This window comes from Panulirus ornatus, chromosome 34 (genome assembly GCF_036320965.1).
Source record: "Panulirus ornatus isolate Po-2019 chromosome 34, ASM3632096v1, whole genome shotgun sequence".
NCBI lineage: Eukaryota > Metazoa > Arthropoda > Malacostraca > Decapoda > Palinuridae > Panulirus > Panulirus ornatus.
In genome coordinates, this window is record NC_092257.1 from 9,035,689 (window position 1) to 9,056,866 (window position 21,178).

The 21,178-nt window shown below is 41.7% G+C and overlaps 1 protein-coding gene across 1 annotated transcript in view; it reads left to right on the forward strand.

The window, feature by feature from the left end:
* Positions 1 to 7,804: 7,804 nt before the first annotated feature.
* LOC139759817 (uncharacterized) overlaps positions 7,805 to 21,178 on the forward strand; it is a 112,695-nt gene continuing 99,321 nt past the window's right edge. The window contains 1 exon segment of the mRNA XM_071682305.1: positions 7,805 to 7,925. The gene's annotated coding sequence lies outside the window, so the exon portion shown is untranslated.

Consider the following 21,178-nt stretch of genomic DNA (forward strand, 5'->3'; position numbering starts at 1 on the left):
TCAAACACATTCAACAAACCTTCAAAATACTCACTCCATCTCCTTCTCACATCACCACTACTTGTTATCACCTCCCCATTTGTGCCCTTCACTGAAGTTCCCATTTGCTCCCTTGTCTTACGCACTTTATTTACCTCCTTCCAGAACATCTTTTTATTCTCCCTAAAATTTAATGATACTCTCTCACCCCAACTCTCATTTGCCCTTTTTTTCACCTCTTGCACCTTTCTCTTGACCTCCTGTCTCTTTCTTTTATACGTCTCCCACTCAGTTTCATTTTTTCCCTGCAAAAATCGTCCAAATACCTCTTTCTTCTCTTTCACTAATACTCTTACTTCTTCATCCCACCACTCACTACCCTTTCTAATCAACCCACCTCCCACTCTTCTCATGCCACAAGCATCTTTTGCGCAATCCATCACTGATTCCCTAAATACATCCCATTCCTCCCCCACTCCCCTTACTTCCATTGTTCTCACCTTTTTCCATTCTGTACTCAGTCTCTCCTGGTACTTCCTCACACAGGTCTCCTTCCCAAGCTCACTTACTCTCACCACCCTCTTCACCCCAACATTCACTCTTCTTTTCTGGAAACCCATACAAATCTTCACCTTAGCCTCCACAAGATAATGATCAGACATCGCCCACTCCTTTCCCTTTTAGTCGCCTTCTATGACACGCAGGGAATACGTGGGAAGTATTCTTTCTCCCCTATCCCAGGGATAATATATGTATTATATATATATATTTCTTTCAAACTATTTGCCATTTCCCGCATTAGCAAGGTAGCGTTAAGAACAGAGGACTTAGCCTCTGAGGGAATATCCTCACCTGGCCCCCTTCTCTGTTCCTTCTTTTGGAAAATTAAGAAAAAAAAAAAAAATGAGAGGGGAGGATTTCCAGCCCCCCGCTCCCTCCCTTTTTGGTCGCCTTCTACAACACGCAGGGAATACGTGGGAAGTATTCTTTCTCCCCTATCCCTATATATATATATATATATATATATATATATATATATTTTTTTTTTTTTTTTTTTTATACTTTGTCGCTGTCTCCCGCGTTTGCGAGGTAGCGCAAGGAAACAGACGAAAGAAATGGCCCAACCCCCCCCCCCATACACATGTATATACATACGTCCACACACGCAAATATACATACCTACACAGCTTTCCATGGTTTTCCCCAGACGCTTCACATGCCTTGATTCAATCCACTGACAGCACGTCAACCCTGGTATACCACATCGCTCCAATTCACTCTATTCCTTGCCCTCCTTTCACCCTCCTGCATGATCAGGCCCCGATCACACAAAATCTTTTTCTCTCCATCTTTCCACCTCCAATTTGGTCTCCCTCTTCTCCACGTTCCCTCCACCTCCGACACATATATCCTCTTGGTCAATCTTTCCTCACTCATTCTCTCCATGTGCCCAAACCACTTCAAAACACCCTCTTCTGCTCTCTCAACCACGCTCTTTTTATTTCCACACATCTCTCTTACCCTTACGTTACTCACTCGATCAAACCACCTCACACCACACATTGTCCTCAAACATCTCATTTCCAGCACATCCATCCTCCTGCGCACAACTCTATCCATAGCCCACGCCTCGCAACCATACAACATTGTTGGAACCACTATTCCTTCAAACATACCCATTTTTGCTTTCCGAGATAATGTTCTCGACTTCCACACATTCTTCAAGGCCCCCAGAATTTTCGCCCCCTCCCCCACCCTATGATCCACTTCCGCTTCCATGGTTCCATCCGCTGCCAGATCCACTCCCAGATATCTAAAACACTTCACTTCCTCCAGTTTTTCTCCATTCAAACTCACCTCCCAATTGACTTGACCCTCAACCCTACTGTACCTAATAACCTTGCTCTTATTCACATTTACTCTTAACTTTCTTCTTCCACACACTTTACCAAACTCAGTCACCAGCTTCTGCAGTTTCTCACATGAATCAGCCACCAGCGGTGTATCATCAGCGAACAACAACTGACTCACTTCCCAAGCTCTCTCATCCCCAACAGACTTCATACTTGCCCCTCTTTCCAAAACTCTTGCATTTACCTCCCTAACAACCCCATCCATAAACAAATTAAACAACCATGGAGACATCACACACCCCTGCCGCAAACCTACATTCACTGAGAACCAATCCCTTTCCTCTCTTCCTACACATACACATGCCTTACATCCTCGATAAAAACTTTTCACTGCTTCTAACAACTTTCCTCCCACACCATATATTCTTAATACCTTCCACAGAGCATCTCTATCAACTCTATCATATGCCTTCTCCAGATCCATAAATGCTACATACAAATCCATTTGCTTTTCTAAGTATTTCTCACATACATTCTTCAAAGCAAACACCTGATCCACACATCCTCTACCACTTCTGAATATATATATATATATATATATATATATATATATATATATATATATATATATATATATATATATATATATATTGGTGCTAACAGACCCCATGTAATTAAGGTTACTCAACGAGTGGAAGGTCACCCTTGACAAAGTTGTACCATTAAGAGTAGAGTTTTGTTAAAGAACTTATCACTCCAAACGAGTCTACATTTCCCTGCAACTGGAAGTAGCACAGCCTTGTGAGATGCAGGAGACTTTAAAAAGAAGCCTTGGAAATTGGTCCTAGGGTAGTCATGTATGAAATGAATATCAATATAACACTTTATGACCTATGGTCCTGACTGGTGGATGTGGCAAGCTTTCCGAGTGCTGCAGGACTTCTGGGGCAGGAAGGTATGGTAAGATTCATTCTGTATATATGAAGAATTAACGAGGCAAAACAACAATCCATGCTAGCACCAACCCTCCCATGAAGAGAATGAGTGAAGAAAGGTCAAAAAAGAGGATATATGTGTCAAAAAGGAGGGAACAAGAATGGGGAGACTAAATTGCAGACTGATGGATGGAGTGACATAGATTTTAGCAATTGGGTCCTGAATATGCAGGAGGGTGAAAAGTTTGCATCAGATAGAGTGCATTGGAATAATGTGGTATACTGGGGTTGAAATGCTGTCAGTGGACTTAACCAGGGCATGTTAAACCTCCAGGGTAAACCATGAAAAAGTATTTTGGGCCTGGGGGTGGACAAGGAGCTGTGAGTTTTTGCTATTTTATCCAAGACAAGGTAGCGTCAAGAACAGATGACCAAGCCTAAGAAGAAAAATTCTCCATTGGCCCCTTACCTTCCTGATCAAGGAGTCCCTTCTATGGGATTCATGCAGCACTCAGGAAGCCAGTCACATCCACTGGGCAGGACCACAGGTCAAGAAGTGTGATGATGTATGTATGTTTGTGTATGGTGAATACAGGAAGTTAAGGACTAAATGTTCAGTGATATATATATATATCAGATTGGGGAAGAGCAGTGTGGTTTCAGAAGTGGTAGAGGATGTGTGGATCAGGTGTTTGCTTTGAAGAATGTATGTGAGAAATACTTAGAAAAGCAAATGGATTTGTATGTAGCATTTATGGATCTGGAGAAGGCATATGATAGAGTTGATAGAGATGCTCTGTGGAAGGTATTAAGAATATATGGTGTGGGAGGCAAGTTGTTAGAAGCAGTGAAAAGTTTTTATCGAGGATGTAAGGCATGTGTACGTGTAGGAAGAGAGGAAAGTGATTGGTTCTCAGTGAATGTAGGTTTGCTGCAGGGGTGTGTGATGTCTCCATGGTTGTTTAATTTGTTTATGGATGGGGTTGTTAGGGAGGTGAATGCAAGAGTTTTGGAAAGAGGGGCAAGTATGAAGTCTGTTGGGGATGAGAGAGCTTGGGAAGTGAGTCAGTTGTTGTTCGCTGATGATACACCGCTGGTGGCTGATTCATGTGAGAAACTGCAGAAGCTGGTGACTGAGTTTGGTAAAGTGTGTGAAAGAAGAAAGTTAAGAGTAAATGTGAATAAGAGCAAGGTTATTAGGTACAGTAGGGTTGAGGGTCAAGTCAATTGGGAGGTGAGTTTGAATGGAGAAAAACTGGAGGAAGTGAAGTGTTTTAGATATCTGGGAGTGGATCTGGCAGCGGATGGAATCATGGAAGCAGAAGTGGATCATAGGGTGGGGGAGGGGGCGAAAATTCTGGGAGCCTTGAAGAATGTGTGGAAGTCGAGAACATTATCTCGGAAAGCAAAAATGGTATGTTTGAAGGAATAGTGGTTCCAACAATGTTGTATGGTTGCGAGGCGTGGGCTGTGGATAGAGTTGTGCGCAGGAGGATGGATGTGCTGGAAATGAGATGCTTGAGGACAATGTGTGGTGTGAGGTGGTTTGATTGAGTAAGTAATGTAAGGGTAAGAGAGACGTGTGGAAATAAAAAGAGCGTGGTTGAGAGAGCAGAAGAGGGTGTTTTGAAATGGTTTGGGCACATGGAGAGAATGAGTGAAGAAAGATTGACCAAGAGAATATATGTGTCGGAGGTGGAGGGAACGAGGAGAAGAGGGAGACCAAATTGGAGGTGGAAGGATGGAGTGAAAAAGATTTTGTGTGATCGGGGCCTGAACATGCAGGAGGGTGAAAGGAGGGCAAGGAATAGAGTGAATTGGAGCGATGTGGTATACCGGGGTTGACGTGCTGTCAGTGGATTGAATCAAGGCATGTGAAGCGTCTGGGGTAAACCATGGAAAGCTGTGTAGGTATGTATATTTGCGTGTGTGGACGTATGTATATACATGTGTATGGGGGTGGGTTGGGCCATTTCTTTCGTCTGTTTCCTTGCGCTACCTCGCAAACGCGGGAGACAGCGACAAAGCAAAATTATAATAATTATTCATTTATTTATTTGTTAAACTTAACCGGTGTTTCCTGCATCAGGAAGGTAGCGCAAGGAAATAGACAAAGGATGGCCCAACTACTCGTATACATATCAACTTATACATACATATACATACACAGACACATACATATGTACACATGTATATATTCATATCTGCTGCCTTCATTCATTCTTATCACTACTCCACCAAACAGGAAATACCCCTCCTTACAGCGAGGTAGTGCCAGGAAAAGACAAAAAAAGGCCACATTCACTTGCACTCAGTCTCAAGCTGTCATGTTTAATGCACCAAAATCACAGCTCCTTTTCCACATCCACGTCCCACAGACCTTTCCATGGTGTACTCTGGACACTTCACATGCCATGGTTCAGTCCATTGACAGCACGTTGACCCTGGTATACCACATTGTTCCAAGTCACTCTATTCCACTCACCCTCTTGTATGTTCAGACTGCGATCACTCAAAAATCCTTTTGGTCTCCCGCTTCTCTTTGTTCCTTCCACCTCTGACATATGTATCCTCTTTGTCAATCTTTCCTCACTCATTCTTTCCGTGTCCAAACCATTTCAATACTCACTCCTCTGCTCTCTCAACCATACTCTTTTTATTACCACTTATGAAAGTGAAATCGCACTTCATTAGTTCATATGATTTTATTTAACTTGTAATTTTTCTATACATGTGGCAGGACATGTTTTATGGAGACAATCCACCTCATCAGGTGCCAGTACCTAAGAAAGCTATGTAAATTCCAGTGTCACATTGGAGCACCACAGTCCATCATCTACCACCACAGACAATGCACTGATTTGACTGACAATATCCATTGAAAGGGAGAGTGACTAATGGTGGTCATGTTCTGGGGATTGATCTGACTAGCAGGGTGTGTCTTGGACATCTTTTTTTATGCTCATGTTTTGTCAATTCTCTCATAATGATTTGATTAATGATAGGATGGGCATTAAAGTTGCCTGGGGACAAATTAAAGTTATTATTAGCAGTTAAGACAGATTCAGTGATGTTGCATGTGGCTTAATCAGCAGAAGGGTATAGAATAACGGGATTTTCATGGTCTATCGGGTGATTACTTTCATGACTCTGTTTAGCGATTGCATTTTTGTTGCCATCCCTGGGCACAGCATGACAGTACCAATAACATCTCTCTTATTACATTTTTTTTGTGTTTGGCCAGTGTATACATCTTTACATGCCTTACATTTGATGACATAAACACTCCTAATTGTTGCATGATTTGGCCTACTGTTTATTAAGATCTTACTGATATTGTTATTTTACTGGAAAGCAACATTACAGGCACTTTTTTCTAGAGCATTTCTTAGATTAGCTAAGTTGGGAGAATAGGGCAACACTGAACATTTAGACATCTTCATTTGCTTCATTTTTGTTCCTAGCTTTTCAGTAAGCTTTGTTCATAAACCATTTTGGATAATGTAACTGCCTAATGACTACATTTGTCTACCAGGCCTATGGGATCACATGTCAGTAGTGCTTTTAGAATTTAATCATAGGCATAACTACAGACATTTTTATAGATGAATCATGTACTGAGTAATAATGAATATAATGGTAGGCTTTCTGTATATCTTAAAGGACATATGATCAGATTCTTTGGTAATAAACAAATCAAGAGAGTGCAGTTTGCCTTTTTTCCCATTCAATCTTGAATTTGATGATGGGGTGGATGTTATTCAATTCATTAAATAAAACATAATCTAGGGAGGATAGCCACAGGGACCACATATCTAAACCAGACTTTCAAATGATTGTTGATTGAAGTTAAAATTTCTCTCTCAAAATATTCCATGAATAAGTTACTGAGAATAGGACTAAGTGGATTTCCTGTGGTAAGACCAAATTTCTGTGTATAAGTTTTTCTAAGTCGGTGAAAGTTTTTATGGGAAGGGGCAAGGTAAGACTGAGACTAGGCAATTTCCTCCATAGACCTGTGATGGTTACTTTATTGAAAAGGTAATTCACATCAAAGCCAATGCATTTATGATTAGGCAAATTAATGTTTCTAACTTTGTTTACAAAGTCAAAGCTATTGATAACATATGATGAAGATATTTTTCCTCAAACATTGCTAAGGTATTTTGCTAACCGTTTAGATGATTTATAGATAGGGGAATTAACAGAGATAATTGGTCTGAGGGGACATTCATCTTTGTAAGTTTTCGGGGGGCCATATGTATAAGGAAGAGAGGGATTAACCATCCTTACTGACTTCAGAATGCCCTGGTGCTTATTAACAATTAGTTGAGTCTAGAGTTGAAGGTCTTTACTTTATTAAGAAGGGGATTGGATGTTAATCTTTCACATGTATTGGTATCATTTAAGAGATCCTAAAGTTTACATTTATAGTCAACTGCATTCAAAATCACAAACTGCCTAGTCTTATTAGGTTTTGTTCTTATGGGGGGCATCTAGGATTAGGGTGTATGGAATTATTTTTTCCTAAGGCAGTCTTGTTGGAATTTGAATTGTAACTTCTTGGTGTTTGCGGAGGGGTAAGCACGGTTGCTTTTCCTAAGAAGTCTGTTGAATGTTAGGAAGTCCTGGGTGTTGTCAGGTGAGAACCGCATTGCAATCCTTAACTGTAGATATGATGATAAGCTTATATTAGAATTGTCTCACTCTGCAAAAGCAAGTAGTTTCAACTAATAAAATTTCTCTTGATTATTGCTGTCAGCTGTTGTATGTTGTCAGATATCCAGAATTTGATTTTATTCAAAAATGGTTGTCGGTCTCAAAATATATTAACTACTGTACAAAGCTGACTTCAGTTCTGAGAATATGACTAATATTGGTGTTTGATTTGAGCATCCAATGAACTACAAAAGATCTTGGTTCTCTAATGTACAATGTATTTTTATCTACCATTCCCATTTTGAGCTGTTTATCATTATCTTGGTGAGTTTATAATCCCACAGTTTTCAGTGTTTTTTGCCTCAATATGATTTTTTTTTTCAGACTGTGTGTATCCTGCATTATGATTTTTGTGCTTCATCCATGTTCCATCAAGTAGAGTGGGAGTGTCTTCGGTCACTTTCAGTAGTTTAGATGTTTGACTGAAATGGTGCAAGCAGTAAGTGTTCTCTGTTTGTTTTGTTTTACTGAAGTTTCTTCTCTCTAAATATTGATTATAGTATAGCACATATTAGTTTAGTAAAGTCAGTGAAAGGGCTTTGAATTATTGCATGTTAGATAAATGATGGTTGGTTTTTGTGAACACTGAAAGTAAGAAAGTGCTTCAGCACATTTTTTCTTTTCATACATGTTTGCATCAGGAACAGATGAATAAGCTGTAGAGGAAATGAGGTCATTCCTTGCCTGTTTCTGTTGATGCCTCACTCCAAGAAAGAAATTGGCCTATGTAATACCAGTACCGAAAGGAGGATCCACTACAAACCGATTAGCTTGCCTTCATATGTAATGAAAGTATTTGAAAGAGTGATGGGAGGATGTATGGTAAACCATCAAATCAAGAGCTTTTAAATAGATGATGGCCAACATGGATATCAACCATGAAAATGTATGCAAACCCAATAATTAGCTCATGACAGTGAGATATATGAAAGTTTAATGCAAAGAAAAAGAATGGATTTTTTGTTTTTTCAACAGCATTTGGTAAAGTAAGCCAAATAATTTTGCTAGAAAGTATATCTAAAAACATTAAGATATTCTGTTCAGATTGGTAGCAAGTGGAAGATGCCCTGTCTGGGTTGCAATAGCACTCTTTATTGTAATATTAAGACATTGGTGCCAAGGTAAAGGAGAGCATAGTTAGGAGCTTTGCTGATGACACCAAAGTAAGCACATTGATTAGATCAGAAGCTGATCAAAAGGTGATGCAAAAAAACTTTGACAGAGTTAGCAAATAGGGGGAAATGAACCTAATGGAATATAAAGATAAATTTGGGCAAATAAGTTATGGAACAAGTAATGATACATTGGTGGTGCCATATAAAGGCCCAGCAGAGAAACTGTAGATGAGTGGAGCAAATGTAAAAGATTTTGGTGTCATGATAAATAAGTAACTAGAATTCAGAAAGCATATAGTATTGAGGATAAAACACTACCAAGCCTATCCCCATCATACTCCTTAAAATCCCTCCATCCACAAACATTACACTCCCTCCCATAATACTTAAATCCCTCCAAAAAAAAAAAAAACCACAATACTTCACCCCCTAACATTCCTATACACCCTTTCCTCCCAACCACCCCCACATCAAACAATCCCCTTCCTACAAATATCAAAATTCTTCCTATCCCTTCCCAATACAAAATCCACATATCCCTTACCATAAAAAATTTCTCCATCTCCTTACTCTCTACCCCCTCCAAATCATACCCTATCCCTCCTCCTCACACCCCCATCCCACCCACTCTAATCCTCATTCCCCCCCACCCACATATCATCATCCTCAATATCTTCATATACTACCCACTATATTATTTTACCCACCCCCCCTCCCTCACACTTTCACCCCCCCCCCCCCCCCCCCTACACCCCCACTCCTCTTCCCTATCCACCCCCCAATATTCCAACTTTCCCCTTCTTACCCTAAATTCCTATTTCCCTTCCCTAAACACCTACTCAAATCAAATTCACCCCAAATACTTTAACTCCCCCCCCCTCACTCCCCCACCCCCCATAATTCTCTCCTACCACCCCCCCCTTTTCAACCCACTATACACCCCCCTCTCCCATAACCCTCCTCTCCTCCCAAACCCACAACCCCTTCCCACCCTACACAACCTTACTCCAACTCAAACCCAACAATATTTTAACCCCTCCCTCTATTCAACAAACCTACACCACCAACTCCATCAAACACCAATATAAAAATCCCACCTATCTTCCCATCCCTTCCCCTAAAATCCTATCCATTCCCCACCCTTCCCAAAACCCCCCCAACACCCACACCCACCCCCACACCCACTCCATACCCACACACCCCTTACCCACAACCCCCCCAATCAATACCCAACCACCAACTATTCTCACCCCCCACCCCCCCCCCTTCCCCTTCCCACCCCCCCCCCCATCAACCCTCTCATTACTCCCCCTTCCCCCCTCCCCCCCCCCCCCCCCTTCCCCCCCCAAATAACCCATACCTACACACTACATAACATACCCCATCCACCCCCCCCCCATCACCCACACCCCACCCTTCCCCCCCCTCCCAAACAATTAAACCCCCCCCTAAACCCATCCATTAACTATCCATCCAATCAATCCCCCCACATTACAACCCCCACTACCCCAAACCCCCCAAAACAACCCAATCCCCTACAATCCAAACATCCACACCCCTCCCCCCCCCACCCCACCCCAAAACCACCCCACTAACCCCACCCCAAAAATTACCACACCCAAACCAATAACCAACCCCAATCCCCCCACACCAAAAATACCACCCCCCCCAACACCCCACCAAACACACCCATTCCTCCCCAAACTACCACAACATCACACCCCCCCCCACATAACCCCCCAACCCCACAAAACCCAAAACAACAACAATCACCCCCCCCCCCCACACCCCCCCACAATCAACCCCCCCAAACAAACCCCCCCCACCACCCACATACAACCACTACACTCCCACAAAATCACCCACATCTCACCATAAAACCACAACCCAACAACAACCAATCCAACCCATTAACAAAATTCAATCACCTACCCCCCCAACCCCCCACACCCCCACCCCAACCCAACCCCCCCCAAAAACAAACAACCCACCACCCACCCCCTACACAATACCCCACACCCACACATCCCCACACCCCAATCACAACATCCCAAACCACAAAAACCTACCACATACCCCCCCCAAAACCCTACCAACCCCACCCCCAAAATCTAAACACCCCCTCCACATCCCCCCTATCAAACACCACTTATATCCCCCCCCAACGACCAACCCCTTCCCAACCACCACCATTCTCCCATCCCCAACTTCCCCAACACCACCCCCCCCACCAATCCAAAACCCACCCACTACCACCACCACCCACCCACCCAAACCCCCCACCCCATATCTCCCACCCCCCCGCCCATCTTCTCCACACATTAACCATACCCCCTCCCTCCACCCCCAATACCCCCCCCCAAAACACCCCATCCCCAATCCACTCAAATCCAACCCTTCCCCATCTCCAACCACTCCACCCATTAATATCCCCCCATCTATATCCTAAACCACCTCATCAACCAAACCCCCAATCCCACAACAACACCAAACAAAACAATGACAGGTTCATAATCAAACCTCAATCATCATCTCATCTCAATTCCACTTCAATTTTTACCCAGTCTCACACTCCTGCTTTAGGAGTTGTGCCTTCTCTTTATCTATTGTCCTTCTCACAAAACCCGGACCTTTGACTCCAAGACTTTTCCAACCATTCTTCCATTACCCTGAGCTTTGTTTTATTCAGAGCCAAGAGATCTAGTTTTTCTTTCTCAAACATAATACCTAGCTTTCCTTTTTCTCATCTTGGTTACATCCACCCATTCAGACACCCACATCTGATCCTTGGAGGAGGATGAGCACTCCCTTCTTGACTCCTTCTTTTTCCTCTTTTAGAAATTGAAAAATACAAGAAGGGGAGGGTTTCCAACAGCCGCTCCTTTCCCCTTTAGCCGCCTTCTATGACTCTCGGGAATATGTGGGAAGTATTCTTTCTCCCCAATCCCCAGGGTCGATGTGCTGTCAGTGGACTGAACCAGGGCATGTGAAACGTCTGGGGTAAACCATGGAAAGGTCTATAGGGCCTGGATGTGGATAAGGAACTGTGGTTTTGTCCATTACACATGACAACTAGAGATCTAAGTGTGATTGAATGGGGCCTCTTTGTCTGTTTTCTTGGTGCTACCTCGCTGAAGCAGGGGGGTATCAGTGCTGTTTCCTGTGAGGCAGGGTAGCGGCAGGAATGGATAAGGCAATCAAGTATGAATATGTACATGTGTATATATTTATATGTATATGTATGTATTTTTTTTTTTCCAAAAGAAGGAACAGAGAATTGGGCCAGGTGAGGGTATTCCCTCAAGGCCCAGTCCTCTGTTCTTAACGCTACCTCGCTAATGCGGGAAATGGCGAGTAGTTTGAAGGAAGGAAGGTATGTATTTGCATGATCCATAGGCAAGGAAACAAGTTTAAGTTTAGCATATACAGAAACCTACAAATGTATGCTCATATATCCATTATTACTCATCTCAGCATGACAGAGTTAAATTATCATCATTTCAATCTATGTTCCTTAGGGCATTACGTATTTGCAGTCCAGAGTATATTGATGATGAGTTTGAGAAGATATATTCTATTGGATCTAAGTTGAAGTACCCTAGATCTTTTATTGATAAATCCCTTAAGTTAGAAAAGAAATCATTTTGTAGAGTTGAGCCCAAACCTCCCATTGACACCAAGGATCTTTTAATTCTCCCTTTTAATAATAGTTTAACTTTACTTCCTATGTTGGTAAATTCCTTTAATGTAAATGTTGCCATCAGCAACAATAGTACTATAAGGAATATCTTAATCAGGAACTCACCGGAAAATTCTCCGGGTGCATCTATAAAGTGCCATGTAGAAATTGTGATAGGTTTTATGTTGGGCAGACCGGTAAGGATCTTTCTGTTAAGACTTAAGCAACATAAATTATAGTATAAGAACGGGACAAGAATCAAATTCCTTGTTTAATCCTGTTAAAAACTATGATTATTGTATTGATTGGAGTAATGTCATCTCACTTATTAACTCTATTACCACGAGAAATATCATTGAATCTTCAATTATTAAATACACAAAGAATTATAATCATAATATTAGTGATGGTCTATACAAATTGGATAACTTTATTGTTGATGAAATTTGTAAACAATTCACCATCTTGTCCACATTATACGGTTATGCACCTGGGCATGAGAAGAAAGATCATGAGAGGCAAGTGTTTTGGGAGCAGCTGAGTGAGTGTGTTAGTAGTTTTCATGCATGAGCCCGGGTTATAGTGATGGGTGATTTGAATGCAAAGGTGAGTAATGTGGCAGTTAAGGGAATAATTGGTTTACATGGGGTGTTCAGTGTTGTAAATGGAAATGGTGAAGAGCTAGTAGATTTATGTGCTGAAAAATACCTAGTTTAAAAAGAGAGATATACATAAGTATACATGTGTAAGTAGGAGAGATGGCCAGAGAGCATTATTGGATTACGTGTTAATTGATAGGCACACGAGAGAGACTTTTGTTTGTTAACGTGCTGAGAGGTACAACTGAAGCGATGTCTGATCCTTGTGGAGGCGAAGGTGAAGATTTGTAGAGGTTTTCAGAAAAGAAGAGAGAATGTTAGGGTGAAGAAAGTGGTGAGAGTAAGTGAGCTTGGGAAGGAGACTTGTGTCAGGAAGTACCAGGAGAGACTGAGTACAGAATGGAAAAAGGTGAGAACAAAGGACGTAAGGGGAGTGGGGGAAGAATGGGATGTATTTAGGGAAGCGGTGATGGCTTGCACAAAAGATGCTTGTGGCATGAGAAGCGTGGGAGGTGGGCATATTAGAAAGGGTAGTGAGTGGTGGGATGAAGAAATATGATTATTAGTGAAAGAGAAGAGAGAGGCATTTGGACAGTTTTTGCAGGGAAATAATGCAAATGAGTGGGAGATGTATAAAAGAAAGAGGCAGGGAGGTCAAGAGAAAAGGTGAAGAGGTGAAAAAAGGAGGGGCATTGGGAGTGGGGTAGAGGTGTATCACTAAGGTTATGGGAAGAATAAAAGATGTTTTGAAAGGAGGGTAATAATAAAGTGCATAAGACATTATCTGGGAAAGTGCAAAGGCAGAATAGAAGCAAGAGCAAAGGCTAAAAGTATAAAAAGCAACTAGCAAAAGGCAAAAATAAGGCAGCAGAGAAGCAAGTAGCAAAAGCTAAAAAGCAGCATATTAGAGGTTTAGAGGCAAAGCAATAAAGTGCAGAGTAAGAGCAAAGAGCATTAGAAGAAAGAAAGCTTAGCGAAAAGAGAGAGCAGAGAAAGAGCTTTAAGAGAAAAGCAGAGTAGAAAGCATTAAGGAATGCTGAGCATAGCAAAGCAACATAGTAGCATAGTAAAGCAATGCAATAAAAAGCAGAAAGAGAAGTAGTAGAAGCAAAAAGATAGTGCAATTGCAGAAAAAGTAGCAAGGTATGAGTGTCATAGCTATAGAAGCTTAGCAGCATTAGCAAGAGCTTTAGCAGCAGGAGAGCAAAAGAGAGATAGCAAGAAGGCAAAGTAGAAAAGGCAAGCAAATATAGAGCTGAAGCATAATAGCATTGCATAGCATTAGAGAAAAGATAATTAGAAGGAAAAGAAAATGCAAAGAAAGCAAAAGAATTAAAAAAGCAGAGTAGAGCACACGATGCAAATGAGATTAAAGACTAGAAGATTCAAGCACAACAGTTGAACAAGAGCAGAACAGCAGCAAAGGAACAAGAAGCAGCAAAGCAAAAGAGAGCACATAAAGGCAAGCAAGCAAGCACAGAAGAGTCAAGATAGATAAAGTATAAAAGCAAAGAGAGTAGAAAATTAGAAAGTAGCACAAAGAGCAAAATAGCTAAGAAAGCCCAGAAAGAATAATAGAAAAGGAAGCAAATAGCCTCAGCCTCGAAAGAGCTAAAGTTTATAGAGAGCATAAGTAGCATTAAAAGAGTAGAAAGAAGTAGCTTTTATGAGCAAGAGGAGAAGAAAAGAGTAGTTGAGACAGTTAAGCATATTGGTAAGGCTAGCAGTAGGTTTAAAGTGAGCAGTAAGCAAATAAGTAGAAGATAAAACAATAGCAGCGAGATAGAGCCTAGAAGAGAGAATGGCAGAAGAAGTAGAGCTAGATATAGCAGAGGAAGAGCATAAGATAGCAATAAGCAAATGAAAGAGAGAGCAAAAGAGAGAGCAAAGTAGCGAAGCAGCAGCAATGAGAGCCCTAGCTATAGACAGGCAGCAGAGAGCAAGCAATAGAGGAGCAAAAAATTATTATGAACAAAGTTAAAGGCCATAGAGTAGAGTTTTACAAAGCAGAAGAAATAAGAGGATGTGTAGCAGGGTGCACGCAGCCAGAGCTCTAGCAGCTGGAGCTTAAAGCTGAGTAAGAGAGAGAAGAGAAGTAGGAACCAGCAAAGAGTGGAAAAGCAAATGGGAACATCAGTGAAGGGGGCTAATGAGGAGGTGATAACAAGTTAGTGGTGTTATGTGATGGAGGTGGAGTGAGTATTTTGATGGTTTGTTAACTGTGTTTGATGATTAGGAGTGGCAGATATAGGGTGTTTTGGTCGTGTGGTGGTGCAGTGTTGTGAGGGTTAGGAGTATATTTGGTAAAAAGAGTGAGTGAGAAAGGGGTTTTGCAGAAGTGAAAGCCACAAGCAGCATTTCAGGGTATTGCTTGGAATTTTTTAAAAAAAAGGGTTTTTTAATGTATTTTAATTATCGGTGGGGTCCTAATTGGGGGATGCTGCTTACCCCTTTGTACAACCCCAAAGGGGGATAAAAGGAGGCCTTCAAATTACGGGGTATTATAAGTTTTTGAGTTTTCCGGGGAAATTACATAAAATTTTGTTTAAAGAGGGTAAACATTCACCATCAGAGGGGGGAACAGTGGGTTTAAAAAAAAGTGATAGGGGATGTGTGGACAGGTGTGGGCTTTGAAAAATTTGTGGAAACTTAGAAAGCAATGGATTTGTATGTACATTATATCGGGAAAGCATATGATAGATTGATAGAGATGCTCTGTGGAAGGTATTAAGATTTTGGGGGGTGGGGGGCAGGGGGTTGTTGCGGGGGTTTTAACTTTTTAAAGGGTGTGGGCATGTTTTTTGGGGGGAAGGGGAAAAGTAGGGGTTCTCAGGAATGTTGGTTTGCGTCTGGGAAGATGTCTCCTTTTTAATTTTTTTATGGGGGGGAAGGGGGGAATGCAAGATTTTGGAAAGACCAGATGCTTCTGTTGTGGATGAGAGAGCGGGGAATGATCATTTTTTTCCTGATAAAACATGTGGGGGCTTTTTTGGGTGAAAATGCGAAGGGGTACTGATTTTTTTAAAGGTGTGAAAGAAAAAGTTAAGAGAAATTTGTAAATTTAGAGCAATTATTGGTACATGGGTTGGGGGACTGGGAATTGGGAGATAATTTTTAAATGGAAAAAATGGGGGAAGTGAAGTATTTAATTTTGGGAGTGGATTTTTCACGGAGGGAACCAGGGAAGCGGAAGTGAATCATAGGGGGGGGGGGGGCGAAAGTTCTGGGGGCCTTTGAAGAATTTTTTAAAGTCGAAAGTTATCTTGGGAAGAAAAATGGGGGATGTTTTCAGAATTTTGGTTTCCCAAAAGTGATTATGGTGCGAGGGTTGGGCTATAGATTAGTTGTGCGGGGGAAGGGTGGATGTGCTGGGAAAGAGATTTTTTAGGGCATATTGGGGTGAGGGGGTTTTTTCGGGTAAATAAAAAGGGGAAGAGAGATGTGTGGTTGAGAGAGCAGAAGAGGGGGTTTTTGAAGGTTTTGGACGGGGAGGAATTATGAGGGAAAATTGGCCAGAGGTATATGTTTAGAGGGGGAGGGGTGGGGGAAATGGGGGGAAACCCAAATTTAAGGGGAAAAAAAAGAAGGGTTTAAAAAAATTTGGGATGGGCCTTAAATCGGGGGTGAAAGGGATGCAAAGGGAAAAAGTGAATTGGAATCATGTGGGATACCAAAATCAATGTTTGTCATATTAACCGGGATGTGAAGCATTTGGGGAAACCATGGGAAATTCTATTTCCCATTAAAAAGACTGTGGGTTTTGGGCACTATACATACAGGGTTTTTTTAGAAAAGAATTTTTAACGAATGGGCCTTTTTGTCTTTTCCTAGCCACCTCGGGGGACATGCAAAAAGGTTGTTTTTCATTGGGGGCAGATTCAACGGGGGGGTGAATAAGGGGACTTTTTAAATTTTTTTATTATTTTCTTTTTTATTTTGCTTTGTCCTGTCTCCCGCTTTAAAGGTTTCCCCAAGGGAAAAAGATGAAAAATCCCACCCACCCCAGACCCCGTATGACAACACGCCACACACCAAATATACAACCCAACACCAAAAGTAAAATATATATACACACACAACATAAAATATAACATTTTTTACAGATTTATACTTCTCCTTTATTCAATCCCATGTCACTCCCACACGAAAAACAACCTCCCCCCTTAGTTTTGCAGGTTTGCTAAAAAGACAACAAAGCCCATTGTTCACCATCTCTAGCTGTCATGTAATATGCACAAACCACACTCCCTTTCCACATCCAGGCCCTACAGAATTTTTTTTTTCCCATTTTGGGGGGGTTTTACCCAAAAAAAAAAAGATGTTCACATCCCTTTAAAAACCCATTACACACGTCGCCCCCAGTATACCACATTGTTCAATTCATCTATTCCTTGCACCCCTTTTCCCCCTCCATGTTCACCCCGATCCCATAAAAATTTTTTTCACCCCATTTTTCCACCTCCTTTTTGGTCTCCTATTTCCTCATTCCCTCCCTCTGACACATATTTCCCTTTGTAAATCTTCCTCACTCCCCCTTTTCCCCAGTGAAAAAAACCTTTTAAAAACCCCCCTTTTCTGCTCTCTCAACCCACCTTTTTTTTTTACCACACATCCCCCTTTCCCCTATTATTTACTTACTCGATCAAACCACCTCACACACATTTTCCTCAACATCTCATTTCCAGCACACCACCCTCCCCCAAAAAAACTATCAGCCACCTCCCACCAACAACTTGTTGGAACACTTTTTCCTTCAAACTTTACCCATTTTTGCTTTCCGAATAATGTTCTAAATTTCCACACATTCTTCAAGGCTCCCAGAATTTTTGCCCCCTCCCCCCCCTTTGACACTTCCGCTTCCATGGTTCCATCCTGCCAGATCCATCCCAGATTCAAAACTTTTCACTTCCTCCATTTTTTTCCATTCAACTTACCTCCCAAATACTTGCCCCCAAAAACCCCACTGAACCTAATAACCTTGCACTTATTCACATTTACCCTCAACTTTCTTCTTTCACCACTTTCCCAAAACTAGTAAACAGTTTCTGCGGGTTTCTCACATGATCACCACAGTGCTGTATCATCATGACCAACAAGACTCACTTCCAAGCTCTCTCATCCACAAAGATTGCATACTTGTCCTTTTTCCAAAAAACTCTTGCATTCACTCCCTAACAAACCCATCATAAACAAATTAAAAACCAGGGAGACATCACACACCCCTGCCGAAAACCCTACATTCATAAAAAAATCACTTCCTCTTTCCTACCGTACACCCTTACACCCTCGATAAAACTTTTCACTGCTTTCTAACAACTTTCTCCCACACCATATATTCTTAATACCTTCCAAAAGGTATCTCTATCAACTCTATCATTTCCCTTTCCCCCGACCAAAAAATCTCTTTCAACCATTGCTTTCTAAGTATTCTCACATCATTCCTAAAAAGCAAAACCTGACCACACATCCCTACCACTTCTGAAACCACACTGCTCTTCCCCAATCTGATGCTCTGTACAATGCTTTCAACCTCTCAATAATTATGTCGTGTGTATGAATATGTATACGTTGGTTGTATGGGATGTTTTTTGTGGTTGTGGAATGTTGTTAACAAGTGTATGTCGGTGGGTTGTGCCATTCTTTCGTCTGTTTCCTTGCACTACCTCGCTTACGCGAGAGACAGCGACAAAGTATAATTATAATAATAATAATAATGACAATAATAATGTAGGTTTGCGGCAGGGGTGTGTGATGTCTCCATGGCTGTTTAATTTGTTTATGGATGGGGTTGTTAGGGAGGTAAATGCAGGAGTTTTGGAAAGAGGGGCAAGTATGAAGTCTGTTGGGGATGAGAGAGCTTGGGAAGTGAGTCAGTTGTTGTTCGCTGATGATACAGCGCTGGTGGCTGATTCATGTGAGAAACTGTAGAAGCTGGTGACTGAGTTTGGTAAAGTGTGTGAAAGAAGAAAGTTAAGAGTAAATGTGAATTAGAGCAAGGTTAATAGGTACAGTAGGGTTGAGGGTCAAGTCAATTGGGAGGTAAGTTTGAATGGAGAAAAACTGGAAGAAGTAAAGTGTTTTAGATATCTGGGAGTGGATCTGGCAGTGGATGGAACCATGGAAGCGGAAGTGGATCATAGGGTGGGGGAGGGGGCAAAAATCCTGGGAGCCTTGAAGAATGTGTGGAAGTTGAGAACATTATCTCGGAAAGCAAAAATGGGTATGTTTGAAGGAATAGTGGTTCCAACAATGGTGTATGGTTGTGAGGCGTGGGCTATGGATAGAGTTGTGCACAGAAGGATGGATGTCCTGGAAATGAGATGTTTGAGGACAATGTGTGGTGTGAGGTGGTTTGATTGAGTAAGTAACGTAAGGGTAAGAGAGATGTGTGGAAATAAAAAGAGCGTGTTTGAGAGAGCAGAAGAGGGTGTTTTGAAATGGTTTGGGCACATGGAGAGAATGAGTGAGGAAAGATTGACCAAGAGGATATATGTGTCGGAGGTGGAGGGAACGAGGAGAAGTGGGAGACCAAATTGGAGGTGGAAAGATGGAGTGAAAAAGATTTTGTGTGATCGGGGCCTGAACATGCAGGAGGGTGAAAGGAGGGCAAGGAATAGAGTGAATTGGATCGATGTGGTATACCGGGGTTGACGTGCTGTCAGTGGATTGAATCATGGCATGTGAAGTATCTGGGGTAAACCATGGAAAGCTGTGTAGGTATATATATTTGCGTGTGTGGACGTATGTATATACATGTGTATGGGGTGGGTTGGGCCATTTCTTTCGTCTGTTTCCTTGCGCTACCTCGCAAACGCAGGAGACAGCGACAAAGCAAAAAAAAAAAAAAAAATGACAATGATATATATATATATATATTTTTTTTTTTCCAAACTATTCGCCATTTCCCGCATTAGCGAGGTAGCGTTAAGAACAGAGGACTGGGCCTTGTATATATATATATATATATATGTATGTATATGTGCACATATGGTGTTTATGTATATATGCATATGTGTATGAGTGGATGGGCCATTTTTTGTCTGTTTCCTAGCGCTACCTCAATGATGCAGGAAACAGCAATTGAGTGATGAAAGGATAAGCGAGATATGTGCAAATAGAAAGAGTGTGGTTGACAGCACAAAAGAGGGTGTGTTGAAATAGTTTGGACGTATGGAGAGAATTAGTTGGGCAAGATTGACAAGAAGGATGTATGAGTCAGAGGTGGAGGGAACTAGAAGCGGGAGACCAGATTGGAGGTGGACACATCCTCTTTGTCAGTCTTTCCTCACTCATTCTCTCCATGTGACCAAATCATTTCAAAACACCCTCTTCTGCTCTCTCAACCACACTCTTTTTATTACCACACATCTCTCTTGCCCTTTCATTACTTACTCGATGAAACCACCTCACACCACATATTGTCCCCAGACATTTCATTTCCAACATATCCTGCCTCCTCCTCACAACCCTATCTAAAGCCCATTCCTCGCAACCATATAACATTGTTGGAACCACTATTCCTTCAAACATACCCATTTTTGCTCTCCGAGATAACTTTGTCGCCTTCTACACATTCTTCAACACTCCCAGAACTGTCACTCCCTCCCCCACCCTCTGACTCATTTCCACTTCCATGGTTCCATCCGCTAATAAATCCACTCCCAGATATCTAAAACACTTCACTTCCTCCAGTTTTTCTCCATTCAAACTTATCTCCCAAATAACTTTGCCCACAACCCTACTGAACCTAATAGCCTTGCACTTATTCACATTTACTCTCAGCTTTCTTCTTTCATACACTTTACCAAACTCAGTCACCAACTTCTACAGTTTCTCACCCAAATCAGCCCCCTGTGCTGTTTCATCACTGAACAACAACTAACTCACTTCCCAAGCCCCTTCATCCAAAACAGACTGCATACTTGCCTCTCTCTCCCAAACTCTTGGCATTCATTCCCTTACCACCCATCCATAAACAAATTACACAACCATGAAGACATCATGCACCCTGCCACAAAACCGACATTCACGGTGAACCAATTATTATCCCTCTCTTCCTTCTTTACACAGCCTTCATCTTTGTGTATAATTTTCCCTACTTCTAGCAACTTACCTCCAACCCCGTATACATTTCTTACCCTCCCACAACATCAACCCTTTTGATCTTTTAATAAATAATACTTCCTTTTCTTCCCCACAAGTTGATAATGCAACTAAAATTTTTTCATTATTTTTTTGTTTCCATAATACACCTCCCCTCCAAGTATTCAACTTTCATCAAAGGTGTAACCAACCTTTC